At 41.1% G+C, this 19,619-nt stretch overlaps 2 long non-coding RNA genes and 1 other non-coding gene across 3 annotated transcripts; 1 reads left to right on the top strand and 2 right to left on the bottom strand.

Annotated features, from left to right (window-relative positions):
- Positions 1-983: 983 nt before the first annotated feature.
- Positions 984-10,373, top strand: LOC144341148 (uncharacterized). The gene is made up of 3 exons (XR_013417877.1): positions 984-1,115; positions 1,569-1,688; positions 9,834-10,373. It is a non-coding gene; the product is annotated as an uncharacterized LOC144341148 (long non-coding RNA).
- LOC114678601 (small nucleolar RNA U13) lies at positions 9,131-9,233 on the bottom strand. Its single transcript, XR_003730034.1, has one exon. It is a non-coding gene; the product is annotated as a small nucleolar RNA U13 (small nucleolar RNA).
- Positions 9,833-14,249, bottom strand: LOC144341150 (uncharacterized). The gene is made up of 2 exons (XR_013417881.1): positions 12,426-14,249; positions 9,833-11,895 (listed from the first exon to the last, which is right to left on the bottom strand). It is a non-coding gene; the product is annotated as an uncharacterized LOC144341150 (long non-coding RNA).
- Positions 14,250-19,619: the final 5,370 nt, after the last annotated feature.

Genomic DNA, 19,619 nt, shown 5'->3' with positions numbered 1-19,619 from the left:
TCAGGGAGTAACACCCCTGGGGCGGCCCTCAACCAGTGACAGAGGGAGGCCATGGATAAATGCCACGGGCTCTTGCCTCCCAAGTGAGACAACTCTGAGGCGTGATCTATGCTGCCCCTGAGACCCCCCAGGAATTCTGAGCCCCAGCTGCCCACAGTGACAACTGACTCACAACACACCCTGTACTGGCTTTCTTTCCTTTTCTGTCTCACTTCCGCACTCACTTCCCAGTGCTTCCTGGGATCCCTGGATCCTTTTCTCAGCATTTGTTTCTGGAGGGACACATCCCGAAATAGGAAGGACTATTTTCAGTAGTCACTATAAAGTAGGAGGTGTAACTGTGTGTAACTTCGTGGGGTTATAGGGTGGAGGAGTTGAAAGAAGAAAACAGAGGCTTTTAGGGTAGAAATCCTCTAGAACAGTGATTCTCTGCGTTGGTGTGCTAGGGAGTCACCAAGCGCTTTGGAAGTGAAATGGAGAGGTAGGAGCACGGGAGTGGCTCAAGTTAGATGACTCTGAGGAGGAAATGAGCCACGGCTTCAAAGTTCCACCTCTTTCTTCAAAGCACAGTTACCTGGAAACACAAACGAAAATGAATGAGAGGAAGATGAAGAACAGGAGCAATAAGAAGAGGAGGAGGAAATCCCATCTAATTGTATCTACCACACTGCCACTACTTTACATGTATTTCCATGGGTTCTTTGGAAGTGAAGTCCAGGATTTGGGGGCACACAGGGAGTCTATGATTCTAGTAAGCAAGGCAGGAAGCAGTGAAGGCAAATAGAATTAGTGAATGAAATGAGATAGGTTGTGTGAGGCAGGAGAGATTCCAGGGAAGCCAGAGATGGGCTTGCTGGGTGGGGTGAAGGAGATGACAGGCTGTGACTGCAAATGGGATAATAGATCTCAGAAACACAGGTTACCCTGAGTGTTAACGACACTGACTAAGGCAGGTCAAAGGTGGAGGTCTTTGACCCAGGAAATACCTCTGGGGTAAAGGAATCTAAAAGGTTAATGTGGATTCCAAAGTCAATACAGATTATGGCAAAGGGCAGGGCAGAGGAGCAGGGCCGATTCCGCTGCTGAAGTAGGCTTGGGAAGTGAGGATGGATCCGGTGAGTCCCGGCACTGAGAACTGCACAGTCTTCAACTGAGCAGAGAGAGTGGGTGAGGGTAATTGGAGGGTGAGAAAGCACACTGGAGGGAAGAAAGACAGCTGGCCGCTCCATCTCACCCGCTGACTTGAGCAGAGAAGATAAGGCTATCATGCTGAAAACGGTTGGGAGAACAGTGATTTCACAGGAGAGCATCTTTCAGGCCAGGAGGTAGAAGAAAGAGGATTTATGTGAATGGGGACTGTGATGGTTAATTTTCTGTGTCCAATTGGCTAGACCACAGTATTTAGTTAAATATTATTCTAATTATTTCTGTGAGCATATTTTTTAGATGAGATTACCGTTTAAATCATCAGACTTTGAGTAAAGCAGATTACCTTCCGTAATGTGGGTGGCTCTCATCTGATCAGCTGGAGGCCTTAACAGATAAAGACTCCCTCTCCTTCCCATTAGGCAGAAAGAATTCTGCCAGCGGACTGCCTTTGGACTTGACCAGCAATACCAAGTCTTCCCTGGGGCTCCAGCTGACCAGCTCACTCTGAAGATTTTGGACTTGCCTGCGTGTACAATAATGTGAGCCAGTTCCTAAATAAATATCTCTCTCTCTCTCTCTGTCTCTCTGTCTCTCTCTCTCTCTCTATATATATATATATGTATATGTGTGTGTGTGAGTGTATTTCTCTCTATATATAATAAATACATATATAATACATACATATACACGTATGAAGGTATATGTATCTCTCTATGTGTATATATAGAATGATTTCTCTAGATACAAGTGTATATATAGAGAGAGCTATTATATAGCTATATGTATAGAGAGAGAGCTATAGAGAGAGAGAGCGAATACTACTCAGCCATAAAATGTAAAGAATTAATGGCATTCGCAGCAACCTGGATGGGATAGAAGACTATTATTCTAAGTGAGTAACTCAGGAAGGAAAATCAAACATCATATGTTCTCACTCATAAGTGGGAGCTAAGCTATGAGGATGCAAAAGCATAAGAATGGCACAATGAACTTTGGGGACTCCAGGGAAAAGGTGGGAGGGGGTGAGGGATACAAGACTGCAAATTGGAGGCCGAGCGTGGTGGCTCATGCCTGCAATCCCAGCACTTTAGGAGGCCGAGGCGGGCGGATCACAAGGTCAGGAGATCGAGACCACAGTGAAATCCCGTCTCTACTAAAAATACAAAAATATTAGCCGGGCGTGGTGGCAGGTGCCTGTAGTCCCAGCTACTTGGGAGGCTGAGGCAGGAGAATGGCGTGAGCCCGGGAGGCGGAGCTTGCAGTGAGCAGAGATCGCGCCACTACACTCTAGCCTGGGCGACAGAGCGAGACTCTCTCTCAAAATAAAATAAAATAAGGAACTCCTGAGTTATCCCTAGTCCTCCTTGGGTCACTCTGTCCAGCTTCTGATTCCTCTGCTTATTTTAGTTGTGGGCTTTGTGAGATCTCCCCAGTATTTGGTATCTGATTCCTAGACTAAATGGTCAAATGTGTGTGATGGGGCAAAAGGCCTTAGGCTGTTGAATAAGAGCTGAGCAGGTGGTAAACCTGTGACACTGATGTGATGGATGTAGGAGTGGTCTCTTTGCAGCCCTGGAGCCCTCATCAGAGTGGGATTTTACCCATCTGAGCTGGCAATACGCCCTGTTATTCCCAGGACATCTAGAATTCATCACTTGTGCCTGGATTGTTTATTCACTTCACTCATGCTCCTGAATTCTTTGTAGCAGAGTCATTTCCTGTTTCTCTCCAAACTTTCCCCCTTTGGCCCAGGACTAAGAATTATCTGTTCTACAGTGCATAAAATATTTTTCACAAAGGTAAGCCGTTAGTTATGTATTAGTCTGTTCTGGAAAGTCAAAATAGTTGAGACCTACAGTTGGTCCATGTGATCTGGGAGTGACCAATAGTCATCACAGGTAGTGCACCTACCTAAATAGAATCCGTGTGTATCATTTTCTGCGTCGGTAAGTAGATCCACATTTTCCTTTGGGAGGCTCACTTTAATATCCTTCTGCTTCTTTAAGATTGGGAAACCACCCAGGCCTCCCAGCTCTTGGCAAGCAACACTCTGACTTCATGTTGTTACTCAGCATTTTGTTTCTTATTGAAATGCCTGGCTCTGCACAACCGGTTTGTAGATCCCCTGGGCATGCCCAGAAACATAGCAGCCTCAGGAAGACGGAACTGAAAAGAACACACAGTGAGAACAGGAGAAGGGCTTTACAGCTCTGGTCAGCCTGACTCAAACCTGTGTTAATAGCCCAGACTCTTGTTGCTCCATCCAGCCCTTCCTCTCTCTTCTGATCACAGTCCTACTCGCCCTTCTAGTAGCAACTTAAAAGCCACCTCACTCAGCCTAATGTAATCTATCCCTCTTCTGTGTTTCTTATAATACTTTTATTTATTTTGTCTTACAAATTTTCCTTGTGTCTTACTTACTTATGTATGTATGTGTTCCTATGAGGTTGTAAGTGTTCAGGAAAATTAGAATGATCCACTTTAGCTTTTATCCTTCTCCTTGAGCACAATGCCTTGTACTTATTAAATAAAAATGCTTGAATTGTATGGAATTGAATCAAAACCTAAGAAAATAATCTGCTTTAGAATAGATCTGAGAATGCTGAGTAATGCACAACTCCTGCCTTCCTTGGGGAGACCTGAAACCTTAGGGGGACTTCAATTACTTCTGGATTTGGTATAGCTTCAGCCAAGGCAAGATTTCCCAGAGTTGCTACGGCCTACAGGAATATCAGCCTCCATTGGTCTTAGTGTCTGGCTTTAAATGATAATGGAACCAAATCACACTGATTTTTTATGTTCGTATAGTAACATCATAAAGATACTGAAAATACTGGCAGTATTAAAGAAGAAAAGCAAGTTCATTTCTTTTTTGAAAGATAAATCTCATAAAGGATTAAACTTTATTCTAGATAAGGTGAAATTTGATAAGTTAAAATGATAATTAGATCCACATTTGTTATCATGGAAGAGTTTCAAAATGCTTTGTTGGGTGGAAAAAAAACCTTCTAAAGTAGGTTTATTATGATTCTTTTTTTTTCTGGTAAAAACAAATTTAAAAAGATAACTTCTGTATAAAGTATATGTACACATGCCTGGAGAAAGCATTTGGAAAATTATACAGGCATTAATTTCTCCTATAGTTAAAGTGTCCATAACAAAAATTGGACATAGCACAATTGGCTGCTTATTGAATATAATTTATTGAATCACTGTTAGTAATAACCAGAACTGACTGGGAATTGGTCTCATCAGAATGGTAAAAAGCTGCTCCTTCCCCCGGCTGTAATGGACTGTACTGCAGGCAGACATGCACAGCAACAGTGATGGGGCGTTAGAGGTGCTGAATATGTGGTGGAAAGTGCAAGGAAGTTTGTGTTTCCTTTTGTAGGTTTTGATCTACTTTTTAAAAATTAAAGCTAGCAATAATCAAATACATTTATGGTTATGAAAGCAAATTTATTGTTAAAAATTACTATTTTTAAAATTCCGTTCTACTGTGAGTTTTAACATTTCTGTTTCCATTAAAACATTTTTTTAAAAATTTTAGTTTTAAATGGCAATTAGGCTTAATTTTAATAGGAGATACACTCGTAAAGGACAAAATCGAAAAGGCACATGCTAGTATTTCTAAATGAGAAATTTTTGTTCCATCCCTATTGCCCAGCCATCCTTCTCCAATTTCAACCAGTGTTACCTTACCTGTTTCTTTACATTCTTTTGATAAGTTGAGATTTCTTAGAAATGAACCTATTTTACAATAGTAGAATAGGCTATATACTAAAATGCTAACTGTAGTTATTTTCAAACAATAGGATAATAGGAAATGTTTATCTCTTTATAGTTTTCTGAATTATTTTTTCCCCAGTAACTAAAAGAATTAAAGATAATTGCTAAAACCATTTTGTTGGACTCTGTGTGACAGCATGCCTAAATATTACATTGTGATCACTTTTTAATTATTCCATTTCTCTGCTTCTGGTCTTTAGTTTTGGTTAAAAGTATGGCAATGCAAAAAAAAAAAAAATCCTTTTACCTATTTTCTCCTCCTTCCTCTTCCTCAGTCCATACCTCATGAAAAAAATAAATATGCATCAAAGTCATATTCTGAAAAGAAATTTCTTACTAAAATTTTTACTGGGGTTTCTGAGTATAATTTGACTCATTCTACTTAAATCAGATTAATATCTACTATGCTTGGTTCACTAAAGATGTTTTAAGTAAGAGCGATAATAATAGCAAATTCTTAGGATACATTTATCTTGCTGGGTTAGGTAGGAAAAGATTATATTTATTTTTAAAATGAGATATAGAAAAGCTTGGAGATTGGAGGTGGGATAATGGTAATTGTCCATATTTACATTTTGAAAATACATATTTTTGAACTACTTTCACTGTGCCTGGAATCAACTATTTTTCAAGGCCTTTTCCAGATGTAAGAATTTGATCAATAGCACCATTTATCCATAACTACTATGTTATCTGCCTTGGAGTAGACCACCTCAGACCCAGGAAAACATCAGCCCTGGCCTTGTGGTTATGCCACCTGCAAATTCAATCCCAAATTTTCCTTACTGGGTGTTCTCTTCTATATCTTCTCTCCCTTCCCTTGTTATTTATCTCATTTTTCTTTCTTTCAGGAGGCCAATGTAAAGCTAGGGTGGTAGAGTGGAATGAGCACGGATATAGGACTTTGGGAGCCAGGATTCATATCTAGTTCTCTACTAAGCTAGGTGTCTTAGGCAAATCACCTCAGTATTCTGGTCTCCCTCTCTTCCTTCTTTCCACAAATATTTGCAGAGCTCCTACCTAGTGCTAAAGACTCTTCTAGGTGCTAGGATGCAAAGATGAACAAGACATGACCACTGCACTTTGAGACTGTGTACTTGGTCTCTCCAGCTGTCCCTGAGAAAGCTGCATCTCAAGACAGCAGCTGAAGTGAATTTGTGGTTCTGCCCACCTGCTGTCTGGCCAGCGAGGAAGTGTGTCTAATGTGGGCACCTACTGGGCTCCTCAGTGCCAAAAGAGGAACCCAAGGATGGAAGACATGAAATATGGTAGGGACACAAGGCTCTGTCAGATGGTGTTAGGGATCAAAAGGTGCCAGCAGTGATAGCAGCGATTTGGCTCGGCATGCCCTTGGACAATGCAGGCTGTGGCTAGGGCTGCTGTGGTCAGAAGGAAAAGTAAATGTGCTTCTCTGGGTGGAACATCAAGTGAAGACAGTTAACCAAGGTAGCATGATTTGTTACGATCGACTGTCTGAAAGAGTCACAAGAATATAAGCTTACCTTGAGCCTTGGGTTAGAAAGATAATAAGTTTGGAAGTCAAGGAGAGGCCAGTGAATTTGATGCAAATCACTTCATGAAATTAAACCCCTTATTCTATGGGGCTCTTCTTTCTCTTCCTGGGACTTAGCATTCTTTATGTCTTGACACTTATTGGATGAATGTATGAATGGAAAATCTTCACAGGACTTAAATGTACATTGAGAACACATCACAACCTTGGTGGAAAACTGGGAGACTGGTAATCAAGAGTTGAACATTTTATTTCATGAAATAATATTACATAAAATGCTAGAATTGAGTGAATGGTCTCATCAACAATTTTACTCATAGAGAGGGCTCACTGCAAGGCCAGATGGAGTAAAGTGGAGAAGGGAAGAAGACTAGTTCTGTCCCCATGCGTCTCAGGGATTCTCTGAGCCAATGACTTCTCCTATAAGCATGAAAACCTAGGAGGGAGACGTTTATTGCCAGCTCATGAAGGGTGCTGGGTGAGGACAGAAAGAGGACAAGGCTTGGAGGCAATGATTAGACAGTGGAATTTCATTTTCACATTTTGCTGCTTATTTTTGGCCAAGCCAAACATTTTCTGAGACTCAGCTTCCTTTTCTGTAAAATGCCACCTCCCATCCTCTTTTCTGAATTTCTTCGTATTAGAGCAGGGGTCCAGGATCCTGGGCAGTGGACTGTTACTGGTCTGTGGCCTATTAGGAACCGGGCCGCACAGCGGGAGGTGAGCGGCAGGTGAGTGACCATTACTGCCTGAGCTCTTCCTCCCATCAGATCAGCAGTGGCATTAGATTTTCACAGGAACCCTATTGTGAACTGCTCATGCAAGGCATCTAGGTTGTGTGCTCCTTATGAGAATCTAACTAATACCTGATGATCAGAGGTGGAAATGTTTTATTCCAAAACCATACCCCCACCCTCACCCCCACCCTCTCTGTGGAAAAATTTTCTTCTAGGAAACCGTTCCCTAGTGCCAAAAAGATTGGGGACCGTTGCTAATTAGAAAATTTACTTGCATTAGAAACTTACTTGGACTGATACATTCTTCTTTGAAAACACAAATACACCCTGCTAGTCCCAGTTTTTTAGTCAAGAGAAACAAAGCATTTTCCCATTCGAACTGGAATCAGCTGATGCTGCAGGTTACTGGAGACGGAGAAGCCTCTAAGTTGGGCTGCACTGGATTGACAGGTATTGAGAGTAAAGATTTAGGAAGAAACTGATGGGCATGTTTGATCATACAGGTGTCTGTGCAGATGACAACAAAGGAAAACTGTTAAGGGCTTGCTGAGGCACTATCAGGAGAAATCCAAGCAATTATATGGGGAGAGAGAACAGGTCACCTGATGGTGCTAGGAATCCAGACCTAACAGAGAATAAAGTCAGGGCAAAAGAAAAGCTGAGGGAAGAAAGACCCCTGGTCAAAAGAAGGCCAGACAGACAAATCTTAACATCCTGGCTTGGCTGTTCCTGTGCGATCCTCATTTTTTATGTCTGTAAAATAGTGATTATATGCAACTAAAAGCATTGTTGGGAGGATTAAAATGAGAAGATATGTGTTGATTCTTAGCATGAAGTTATAATAACACTCAATAAATTATAGACACTATTTTATATTATTAGGACTCTTGTATGAAGGACAGGTAAGTTCATGGTTAAGTGAAGAAGATGAGAGAGGAATGAAAGAGGAGCTGGGCTGGGATCTGAGGTGATGGCTGGGTTTTCTGCTAGGAAGATATGTCACATCAACAGACAATGTAGATTTTTAATAGGTCATTATAGGGGCTGTGGCATCTGAACTGGCCACAGATGAACCCAGTCTGACTGGGATCCAGTGGAAAATGTAGTACTGTAGGTAAGTACCAGGAGTCTGGTTTATAGGACTCTACTGTATCCTCAGGACAGAAAGGAGAGGGGGAGAGGAAAGATGTGCCAGGTCCTGATGACATGGTCCAGATGTGACTAATTTGCCCAGAAACATGGGGGCAGAAAATTGAGTAAGTAAAAAAAAGATTGAGTGAGTGGTTTCTTAGAAATGCAACTCTTTGCCCCCAAACTGTTTAACCCCTGCCATTAGACCCCAGAGAGTTTCAGATTCTTAGAATGTGTGATATACATTCTTTTGTTTTCCCCAAATAGAAATAACTAATAGAAAAGGATAAGGCCAGGAGCAGTGGTTCATGCCTGCAATCCTAGCACCTTGGGAAGCCAGGATGGGGGTATTGCTTGAAGCCAGGAGTTTGAGACCAGCCTGGGCAACATAGCAAGACCCCAATCTCAGCAAAAAATAAAAAATTCACTGGATGTAGTGGGCATGTGCCTGTAGTTACAGCTACTCTGGAGGCTGAAGTGGGAGGATTGTTTGAGCCCAGGAGTTTGAGGCTACGGTGAGCCATGATCATACCTCTGCACTCCAGCCTTGGTGATACAGTAAAACTCCATCTCTAAAAAAATTAATTAAGTAATTAATTAATCAAATTAAAATTTAAAAGGATAAAACTAATACATACTCCTTGAAAGATGAATAAATGCATGAGAATATAGGAAAGTATAAAGTAAAAAATCAGATTTTCATTCATTTTATTACCAGTGAAGTAAACCTTTTTATAAGTTATTTAGCCATTTCCACTAGTGTGAATTGCTTACTTTACTCTTACATTACTTATTATTATTATTTTGTTCACATCAGATGGTAAAGTGCTCATGTCTGAACAAGGCGTAAGGGAAGCACATCTCACGCATGAGCACGAACACCCAATCATCACACATATGAACTATGAAAGGAACAACTCTTATGTTACTCATTTTTATGTTACTCATTTTTAACGATAGGTTGCATGCCTTCTTTATTATAGATTTGTAAAAGGATGGTAAGGATATTAAATCTTTGTCATATATTTTACTCTTCTGATTTGATATCTGTGTTTTTCACCTTGTGGTATTATTTCTCACATAGAATGTTTAAGTTTTTACTTTTCTTTTCAACCAATATTTCCATTTGTTAAGTGCCTACAAGATCAGATGGGAGATCCTAAAGATTCAAAATCATGGTGATGGAGATGGAAATATAAAGATGACCAAAAACACAAGAATCTAAATAGAGCTGGCAGATGAGTGGCACAGACCATAGAGATTGAAGTCACTGAAGTCCTCAGAGTGTGCACTGTGGGTTAAGACTCGCTGGGTTTGAATTCTGGTCTGTCAATCAGTAGCAGTTCGAACTCTGGAAACTTTTTTTTAACCTTCCTGTTCCTTAATTTCCCCAGCTGTAAAATGTAGAATTTTGTGTAGAACGTAAGATTATTATGATGTTCTGGCAGATTGTAAACTGTCAACAAATGCTAACTATTTTTATTAACTGACAGTTTTTTGTTTTTCCTTTTTAGACGGAGTTTTGCTCTTGTTGCCCAGACTGGAGTATAATGGCACGACTTTGGCTCACCGCAACCTCTGCCTCCCGGGTTCAAGCGATTCTCCTGCCTCAGCCTCCCAAGAAGCTGGGATTACAGGCATGCGTCACCATGCCCAGCTAATTTTGTATTTTTAGTAGAGACGGGGTTTCTCCATGTTGGTCAGGCTGGTCTTGAACTCCCGACCTCAGGTGATCCACATGCCTCAGCTTCCCAACGTACTGGGATTACAGGTGTGAGCCACCGCGCCTGGCCTATCTGACAGTTTTTAGGGCCTGGTAAAGAAATGGGACTAGAACTGTTCCCAGGATGGGTGTGAACGGGACTAGATGAGATAGGAGAGAAAATGCAAACCAGAGACCCTGGGGGTACAAGTGGGGTCATGGTCCAGGTGGCTGCATGCCCTGACCAGTGTCGCCAAGGGCACCTGGAGGAGTGGCTCTGAGAGGTGGTTAAGAAGTACGTGTCTGGGTGACTGAAAGCAACATGGCGGGGGGGGGCGAAAAACAAAGAAAAGACAAGAAAGAACTCACCAGAATTTCTTCTAGAATGGACAACTTTAAGTAAAAAGAAGAAAGTGGAACAAAAGTATCTCAGCCACTGTGTGAAAGGAAATGAAACTCAAGTAGGAGAGAAAAAAAGAAAGGACTACCAACAGTTGGTTCTGAAGATAAAACATGCCCCAGCTTCACCACAATGGCCAAAATACAAAAGACTGATAGTAACAAGTATTGACAAGGATGGGAAACAAAAGGAGCTAGTTGCTGGTAGGAATGCAAGTTGGTACAAACCTTTTGGAAAACAGTTTGGCACTCTCTATTCAAGCTGAACATATGAAGTCCCTAAGACTCAGCAAGTCTACAGCTGAATTTTTGAGGAACAAAAATTCATATATAGGCTCACAGAAAGACATTTATGCTAATAGCAACAGTAGTCATAAAATCCCCCAACTGGAAACTACCCAAATGCCCATCCACTAGAATGAACAGACACTGTGCTATGTCCTTTCTAGAGAAGACTGCACAGCAATAAGAATGATCACAACATGGATGGATCATACCAAACTGAGCAAAAGTGATGGGCAAAAAGGAGCCTAGTGTGTGATTTAATATGATTCTACTTTCATATAGTTCAAAAACAGGCAGAACTAATTTCAATGTTAGAAGTGAAGATATGGTTACTCTTCGGGGAGGCTGTGAAGGAGTGGCTGTGGAGGCTGGTTTTGGAGGCACTGGGAGTGTTCAGTTTCTTCATTTGGGTGACGACTACATGCTTATGTTTGATTTATACAAAATCCATTACAGTATATACTTACTACTTGTGACTTTTTCTTTATGTATTTAATTTGTCTATTATAAGTTTAAAATATTTGCCTATATTATAAACTAACAAGTCATTGAAAATCATTTTGTTCACTTACTGAAGGTGAAGTTGGTTTATTGTCAGCTTCACGTGGATACAGAATAATTTTTGAACCTCAGTTTCTATATTTATTAAATATGGATGATAATACTTTCTTTACAGTAGACAACTTAGGGGAAGAGCTTTGAATGTCGTGAAATCCCATACAAATTGCTAGGGAGATAATGTTTTGTCCCCATTCCTGATGTTTCCTTTCCATCAGCACAACAACCTTCAGCTCTCCCAACCTACTAACCATTCTATCCCAGGAGAGTGAAACTGACAAGTCTGTTAAGTATAGAACATCCCTCTTCAATCTTTCCCTCTTGGAATCTGGAGTGTCTAGCATAAAAGGTTATCGAACCATAGAGAGACTGAGTGCATTCTCTGAATTTAGATGGGTAATAAATTACAGAGCTAGAATTTGAACTCAGATTTCTCTCTGATTACACAGACCATGTTTTTAACCATTCCACTGTATTGCCTGCCTCATAAGTAATCTATTATATACAAAATAAAGAGCTGAATTGTTTGGTATGGGTAAGAATACAATAGGAAATCAGAGAAGGGAGTCTATCTAGGGATTAAAGATGACAACACAGGCTAGGTGCAGTGCATCACACCTGTAATCCCAACGCTTTGGGAGGTTGAGGCTGAAGGATTGCCTGAGCCCAGCAGTTCGAGACAAGCCTGGCTAACATCAGGAGACTCTGTCTCTACACAAAATTTAAAAATTAGCTGGGCATGATGGTGCCCACCTTTAGTCCCAGCTACCCCAGAGGCTGAGGTAAGAGGACTGCTTGAGCATGGGAGGTCGAGGCTGCAATGAGCCATGTTCATGCCACTGCACTCCAGCCTGGATGACAGAGTGAGACCCTGTCTCAAATTTTTTTCTTTTTCTTTCTTTCTTTTTTCTTTTTTTTGACAGGGTCTCATTCTGTTGCCTAGGCTGGAATGCAGGGGCATGATCTTGGCTCCCTGCAGCCTCCGCTTCCCGGACTCAAGCAATTCTCCCCCCTCAGCCTCCTGAGTAGCTGGGACCACAGGCACATGCCACCACACCTGAATAATTTTTGTATTTTTTGCAGAGATGGGATTTTGCCATGTTGTCCAGGCTGTTCTCAAACTCCTGGGCTCAAGCCATCCACTCGCCTTAGCCTCCCAAACTGCTAATGCTGGGATTGCAGACATGAGCCACCATGCCTGGCAATTTTTTTAAATTTAAAAATTAAATTAAAATTTAAAAGATGATGGCACCAGATTTTTCTATTCCCATACTATATGTGTCAATTCTTGCTAAGTTCTCTCAGTGTAACCCCCAGGAGCCAGTATAGTTAGAATTAGCGCTTACCTCGTTCTAAGCCAGAATAGAAGAGGTGTCTGTTGGTGGCAAAAATACAGTTAACAGGGTTTAATTCCAGTGCCACATGCCAGGGCACTCACACTTAGCCCATTTCTCCATGGGTTTAGCTGCAGTGTGTCATGTACTGCTGCTGGTGTTTGCCTTTAAATTCTAGACTGCTTTGTAAGCCATTCTAAGATATTAGAAGGGACAGAAAGCTTATTTTCAAGCACCTGAAGTATGAGAATAGGTAAAGGGTATGTTAACAGCATTTCATAAAAGATTATTTTTGAGGTATAATGTTTATTCAATAAAAACATTGATTTGAGATGTTCAGTTAAATGGGGTTTGACAGCTTTATACACACATGCAACCACCATTCAAAACAAGATATAGAACATTTTCATCATCCCAGAATCATACTGTATAATTTTGTGTGCATCTGGCTTTCTTTCACTCAGCATACTGTTTTAGTAACTCATTCATGCCATTGCACTAACCAGTAGTCTGTTTTTATTGCCAAGTAGTATTTAATTTTTTTTTATTTTTTAATTTTTGTGGGTACATATTTATGGGGTACATGAGATATTTTGGTACAGGCATGCAATGTGTAATAATCACTTTATGGAAAATTGGGTATCCATCCCCTCAAGCATGTATCCTTTGTGTTATAAACAATCCAATTATACTTTTAGCTATTTGTAAATGTATAATTAAATGAGTACTGACTATAGTTCGCTCATTGTGCTATCAAGTACTAGATCTTATACATTCTTTCTAACTATTCTTTTTTTGTACCTGTTAACTATCTCCACCTCCTGCTCACCCCCTCTGCCGTTACCCTTCCCAGCCTTTGGTAACCATCCTATTCTCTATCTCCATGGTTCAATTGTTTTGATTTTTAGAACCCACAAATAAGTGAGAATATGCAATATTTGTCTTTCTGTGCCTGGCTTATTTCACTTAACAAAATGACCTCCAGTTATAATCATGTTTTTGCAAATGACAGGATCTCATCCTTTTCTGTGGCTGAATTGTACTCCATTCTGCATAGGAACCACATTTTCTGTATATATTCATCTGCAGATGGACACTTTGGTAGCTTCCAAATCTTGGCTATTGTGAACAGTACTGCAACAAACATGGGGGTGTAAATATCTCTTTGATATTCTGATTTCCTTTCTTTTGGGAATATAGGTAGCATTAGGATTGCTGGATCATATTGTAGCTCTATTTTTAGTTTTTTGAGGACCCTCCAACTTTTCTCCTTAGTGGTTGCACTAATTTACATTCCCATCAGCATTGTCCAAAGTTCCTTTTCCACCACATCCTCACCAGCACTTGTGATTGCCTGTCTTTTGAATAAAAGCCGTTTTAACTGGAGTGAGATGATATCTCAGTGTAGTTTGGATTTGTATTTCTCTGATGATCAATGATGTTGAGCACTTTTTCATATGCCTGTTTACCATTTGTATATCTTCTTTTGAGAAATGTCTATTCAAATCTTTTGCCCATTTTAAAAATCAGATTATTAGAGCTGAGTAGTATTGAATTGTGTAGATATACAACAATTTGTTTATCCTTTTTCCTGTTGATATATATTTAGGTTGCTTCCAGTTTTGGCTTCTTATTAAAAAAGCTGCCGTGGACATTCTTGTGATGGTCTTTGTGTGAACATATATTCTCACTGCTCTTGGGTAAATACCCAGGAGTGGAACTGTTGAATCATAGGGTAGATATATGTTTATCACTGTGAGAAACTGCTAAACAATTCTCCAAAGGGTTGAACCATTTTAATTCCTACCATCAATGTTGCTCTGCATTCCCGAAGGAAAAGTTTTTACAAAGCCAAACTGCGATGACATCTTAGTAAAGAATATTTATCATGGTGTCTAGGGTGGGAAAAATTTCTGTGGGAATCATTTGGAGGGAGAAAAAAACAGCAAGAAGGAGCCGGGGGAGTGGATTGGCATTCACCAAAAAGCATTCACCAGGAAGCCGGCCTGGGGACACCACGTGGGCAGTGGGCTCCATAGCTACCAATCAAGGCTGTGTTCTCTGCTGATGGCATTCATTCCACATGCCAGGCCCTCTGTCTGTGATCCAAGAAATCTGGGCAACTTATTGTTTTTGCTCAAGTTGTACTTCATTGAAATTCTTTTTGGAGTGTCCCTTTTGGTCACAAGTTCCCTTTCTTGTGTGAGAGCCAAGATAGTGAAGCCTAGCACAGCAAGGCTTTTTGAATTTGTGCTGCTGACTTCACCACCAGTTGTGGTATCAGAGCTGGCTAACCTGACCCAGCTCGTGATCAGCTTTCCCCTCAGCTTCTACAAGTAGAGAACAACTTATTGTTTATCTTTTGGCCTCTTCCTCCAGGTTAGTTTTAGCAAGGTTTTTAGTTTGTTTTTTATGCTATTATACTTGAGGGAGGGCAAGGCCTTTGCCACTGCTTTTAAGGTGATTTCATGTTGAGACGAAACCTCATTCTCTGAATTTTTCTTTAGATCATCCTGACAGAGGCCAGAAATAGTGTGAAGTAGCCCCCAAAAGAATAAATCTCAGCTTTCTTCAAGCATGGTTTATCCTGTCTGTGTATTCCTTCTAATTCAATCCTGTTAGTAAACATTCTTGCTAAAGTAGGCCATCCTTATTCCTCAACCAAATTCTGTGTGGTAGACTAGGGTCCCAAATTTGGGCATAACTTGGTTTCAACTCCTATAATCTTAACGCTGTTCCTCCAATTGGCACTCACTATAAGTGAGAAAGATACAAACCCCTGTTTACTTCTCATTCCTTCTCTTTCAATGGAGGGTTTGTCCCTCCTCCTACCAAAAGCAAATTCTTTCATGTGTGTTCTGGATTCCATTCTGTCATGCCTTCTCAGAGAATGTTTCTAACTGGTTATTTGTTACCTGCAGCAAAAATCATTGTCCTCCTAAATCTAGGCTTCTTCTTTCTTGCTATAAATTTATTGCTGGGAAGTAGTGGCTGCCTGACCAGAAACGACATTCCCTAACCTCTCTTGCCTTTAGGTGGAACCACATGACTAGTTATTCTCAATATAATATGATTAGAAGTGGCATGGGTCCACCAGCTAGCTTCAAAAGCAAGAATGCTGCTTCTCCCTTTCTTACGGGTGGCGAATATCTGGGTTACCTGTGGCAAATCTGTACGGGTCTACAGCAGCCTCAATTCTTGCCTCCTCAGAAGAAAGAATTCGACCGAGGGCCATAAGGCAGAAAAAGAGATGGAGGCAAGTTTCAGAGTAGGAGTGGAAGTTTATTAAAAAGCTTTAGAGTAGGAATAAAAGGAAAGTACACTTGGAAGAGACCCAAACAGGCAACTTGAAGGACAAGTGCAGTGTTTGACCTTGTGACTTGGAGTTTTATATGCTGGCGTCTTTCTGGCATCTTGCACCCCTTTCTTTTGATTCTTCCCTTAGGGTGACCCACCTGCACGTGCAGTGCCCTCCTTGTGCTTGGGAGGTGAGCATGCACAATGTGTTTAAGGAGCTGTACACATGCTCACCTGAGGCTTTCTTCCTTTTTCCAGTGGAATGCCCCTGGAAGGTCATACTCTGTCATACTCTGTCATTTTGTCTCTCAAATGCCTGGGTTCACTCGCCCAACTCCTGAAAGCTGCCGATTACCAGTTACAGGTGTTTCCTCTCTATATAGGAAGACTGCCTTTCCCTGATGCTGGCCGTGACCAAGTATTATTTTAGAGAGACAGTTAACAACTGCCTGGCCACCACCAGATGGGCACCTGACCTTCCCAGTAGGGGTGTTGGGGGAGCCCTCTCCTGCCCTACTCATGCCTGGCTAGCTACCTACTGTAACACCTTCTGCCATTTGATGCAGAGAGGCACAACAAACTTGAAAACCAAGTATTAAGGATGGGACTTCCACAAGATGGATGCAGTCTGTATTTCAGTATCAGCATTTAGAGAAGGCCCAGCTACCATTAACAACATTTATTTGGGGCTGGTCTGAAGGTAGTGAGTTATCTCAACTGATTGATCATAGTCAGTTACAGATCAAACTCCTCATTCTACTCTTTCTCCACTTCTCACTACTGCACTTGATTCATTGAAAGAAGAAAGAAAGAAAGAAAGAAAGAAAGAAAGAAAGAAAGAAAGAAAGAAAGAAAGAAAGAAAGAGAGAGAGAGAGAGAAAGAAAAGAGAGAAAGAGAGAAGAAAGAAAGAACGAAAGAAAGAAAAGAGAAAGTAGAAGAGAAAGAAAGAAGAGAAAGTAGAAGAGAAAGAAAAAACAGAACTTCTGTTTTGAACTTGATGTGAGTGAGAAATAAATTTCTATTGTGTTTGACCTATTATATATTGCAGATTCCTTTGGTTATAGCAGTTATCATTACCCTGACTAGTAAATTATTTTTCTTTCCTCTACATCTTCCATATTTATCTCTATCAATATCTATCCATCTGCATTCAGACATGACCAAACCTTTCCCAGCTTAAAAGCAAACAAGCCTTCCCCAGACTTCACACCCATGTCGTTTTCTCTTTACTCTCTTTCACAGACAATCTTATTAAGAATGTTGCATATGTGCAGTTTTAATTGCTTTGCCTCTCATTCACTCTTTACTACAATTCACATGGCTTCTTTGCCACCACTCTATTAAAACCGCTCTTGTTCGAGGTCCTCAAAAGCTGTCATGTTTCCAGACCCAGCAGACACTTTTGGTGCTCATCTTAACTCTCAGAAATATTGAACACAGTTGACAACTCCCTGCTTTCTGACATACTTTCTTCTCTTGCGTCCTTGAAACCAACATCTTACTTGAATGACTCACAGGCATTTTAAATTTATCATATCCCAAACTGATCTACAATCTCATTCCTCTATTTTCTCATCTCAAAAAATGCTACTTCCATCCATCCACTGGCTCATGCCATAAATCTGAGGCTAATTTTTGACACTTGCTAGAGAAAGTAGCCATCCATAGACAGTCCAACAGGTCAATTTACTTCCGAATTTTTCTTAAATGTAAATACTCTTATCGTTTGCACTCCTCCCCGTAATCCTGTCCTTTCTCCAGGTATATGTTTTAAAGTATAGCTCAGATTGGCTGGGCATGGTGGCTCACGCCTGTAATCCCAGCACTTTGGGAGGCCAAGGCAAGTGGATTCACCTGAATAAGGAGTTTGAAACCAGCCTGGCCAACGTGGTGAAACCTTGTCTCTACTAAAAAGACAAAAATGAGCTGGGTATGGTTGCTGGTGCCTGTAGTCTCAGCTACTCGGGAGGCTGAGGCAGGAGAATTGCTTGAACCTGGGAGGTGGAGGTTGTGCAGTCAGCCGAGATTGTGCCACTGCACTCCAGCCTGGGCAACAAGAGCGAAATTCCATCTCAAAAAAAAAAAATCTATATATAGATGTATAGATAGATCAGATAATGTCGCTTGCCTTTAAAAATCCTTCAGAAGATTCCCACTGCACTTAGGAGAAATTCCCTAATTCTGTTTTTCTTCCCAACTTTTACTTTCAGTTCAAGGGGTACATATGCAGGTTACACGGGTGAATTGCATGTCACAGGAGTTGGGGTACAGATAATTTTGTCACCCAGGTAATCAGCATAGTTACCCAAGGTAGCTTTTCAAACCTCACCCTCTCCCCACCCTCCACCCTCAAATAGGCCCCAGTACCTCTTGTTCTCTTTTTTGTATCAATGTTTAGCTTCCACTTATAAGTGAGAACATCTGGTATTTGGTTTTCTATTTCTGCGTTAATTCCCTTAGGATAATGCCTAATTCTTAATATCACCGTTACACCCTCACATGATCTTGCCCCCTTTCAATGTCTTTAGCTTTATCTACCACTCACTTTCCCTTGCTCACTATATTCCAGTAGTTCTTTCAAATCTTTGAAATGAAAAGGCTTTCTCCTACCTCAGAACTTCTCTAGTTCAAAGGGCAAATATAAACTCAATCAAACTTAAGTGAAAAAGGAAATATGGTAGTGCATGCAAGTGAGGAGCCTAGGAGGCAGCTGACTTCAGGCGTGGCTGGTTCTGGGAACTCAAATTATGACCTTATTGCTCTGTTGCTTCATCTTTTAACTCTGCTTATCTTTGATTTAATTTCTTCTTATCACAGACTGTCATTATGGAGGCAGAATATTCACTGTCAGAGATGCCTGTTTGTGAAGTAAGGAATGAACCTTACTCAAAGAGTGATCTGGCCTTTGCTCTTGGTTTCTGGGAGGTAATCTTTAGGTCTTTGGAATGTCATGCCTGACAAGAGTGTCTCTGTTTGCCTGGGGGCCTTGGGCCAACCAGATAGTAACAATGTGATTTAGAGCCTTGTGATTATGGCTTTGAGTCACACCACCAAGGTTACTTAAGGTGGGGACTTTGGGTACTGGAAACTGAAATCAGTCTCATGGCTAATCAATTTTGCCTGTGTGGAGCTCCAGTAAAACTCCGGGCCCTGAGGCTTGAGGGAATTTTCTCTGTGGCAGTAATTTGCATACCATCACACACTGATGCCAGGACAGTAATGCTGCCCCGACTCCATGGGGAGAGGACAACTGGAAACTCCACATCTGGCACCTTCTGATATAGGAGTTAAAAAGAAATTATTTAGGCCGATAGTGAGGGTAAGGAAGTCCTCGGTAAGGTTTTCCTTTTATTGAAAAGCAGCCCCCAAATCATTTGTTTTGTAACAAAGAACAGTCTGTAAAATTGAGCTGCAGACATAGAAAAGCAAGCTAGAAGCTTGCATGGGTGAATGCTGGCAGCTGTTTCAATAGGAAAAGGCTACCTGGGACTAAGCATGTTCAAAATAACAGCTCCATCTTCCCTTCTCTTTGCCAGATACATGTACAGTAAGGAGTAGACAACATAGTGCCAGCCAAGTGGAAAGCTCATTTGCATAATCGGATTAGGGTGTTGTAGCCAACCTTCACCACCCTGTATGTAAACATCGCACCTGGTCCAACCAATCTGTAGGCCCTGTGTAAATCAGACTCCGCCTCCTCAAGTGTATCTATAAAATCCAGTGC

This window comes from Macaca mulatta, chromosome 5 (genome assembly GCF_049350105.2).
Source record: "Macaca mulatta isolate MMU2019108-1 chromosome 5, T2T-MMU8v2.0, whole genome shotgun sequence".
Taxonomy (NCBI): Eukaryota; Metazoa; Chordata; class Mammalia; order Primates; family Cercopithecidae; genus Macaca; species Macaca mulatta.
The sequence above is the reverse complement of the archived record's forward strand: the minus strand, read 5'-3'. Positions and strand labels throughout refer to the sequence as shown.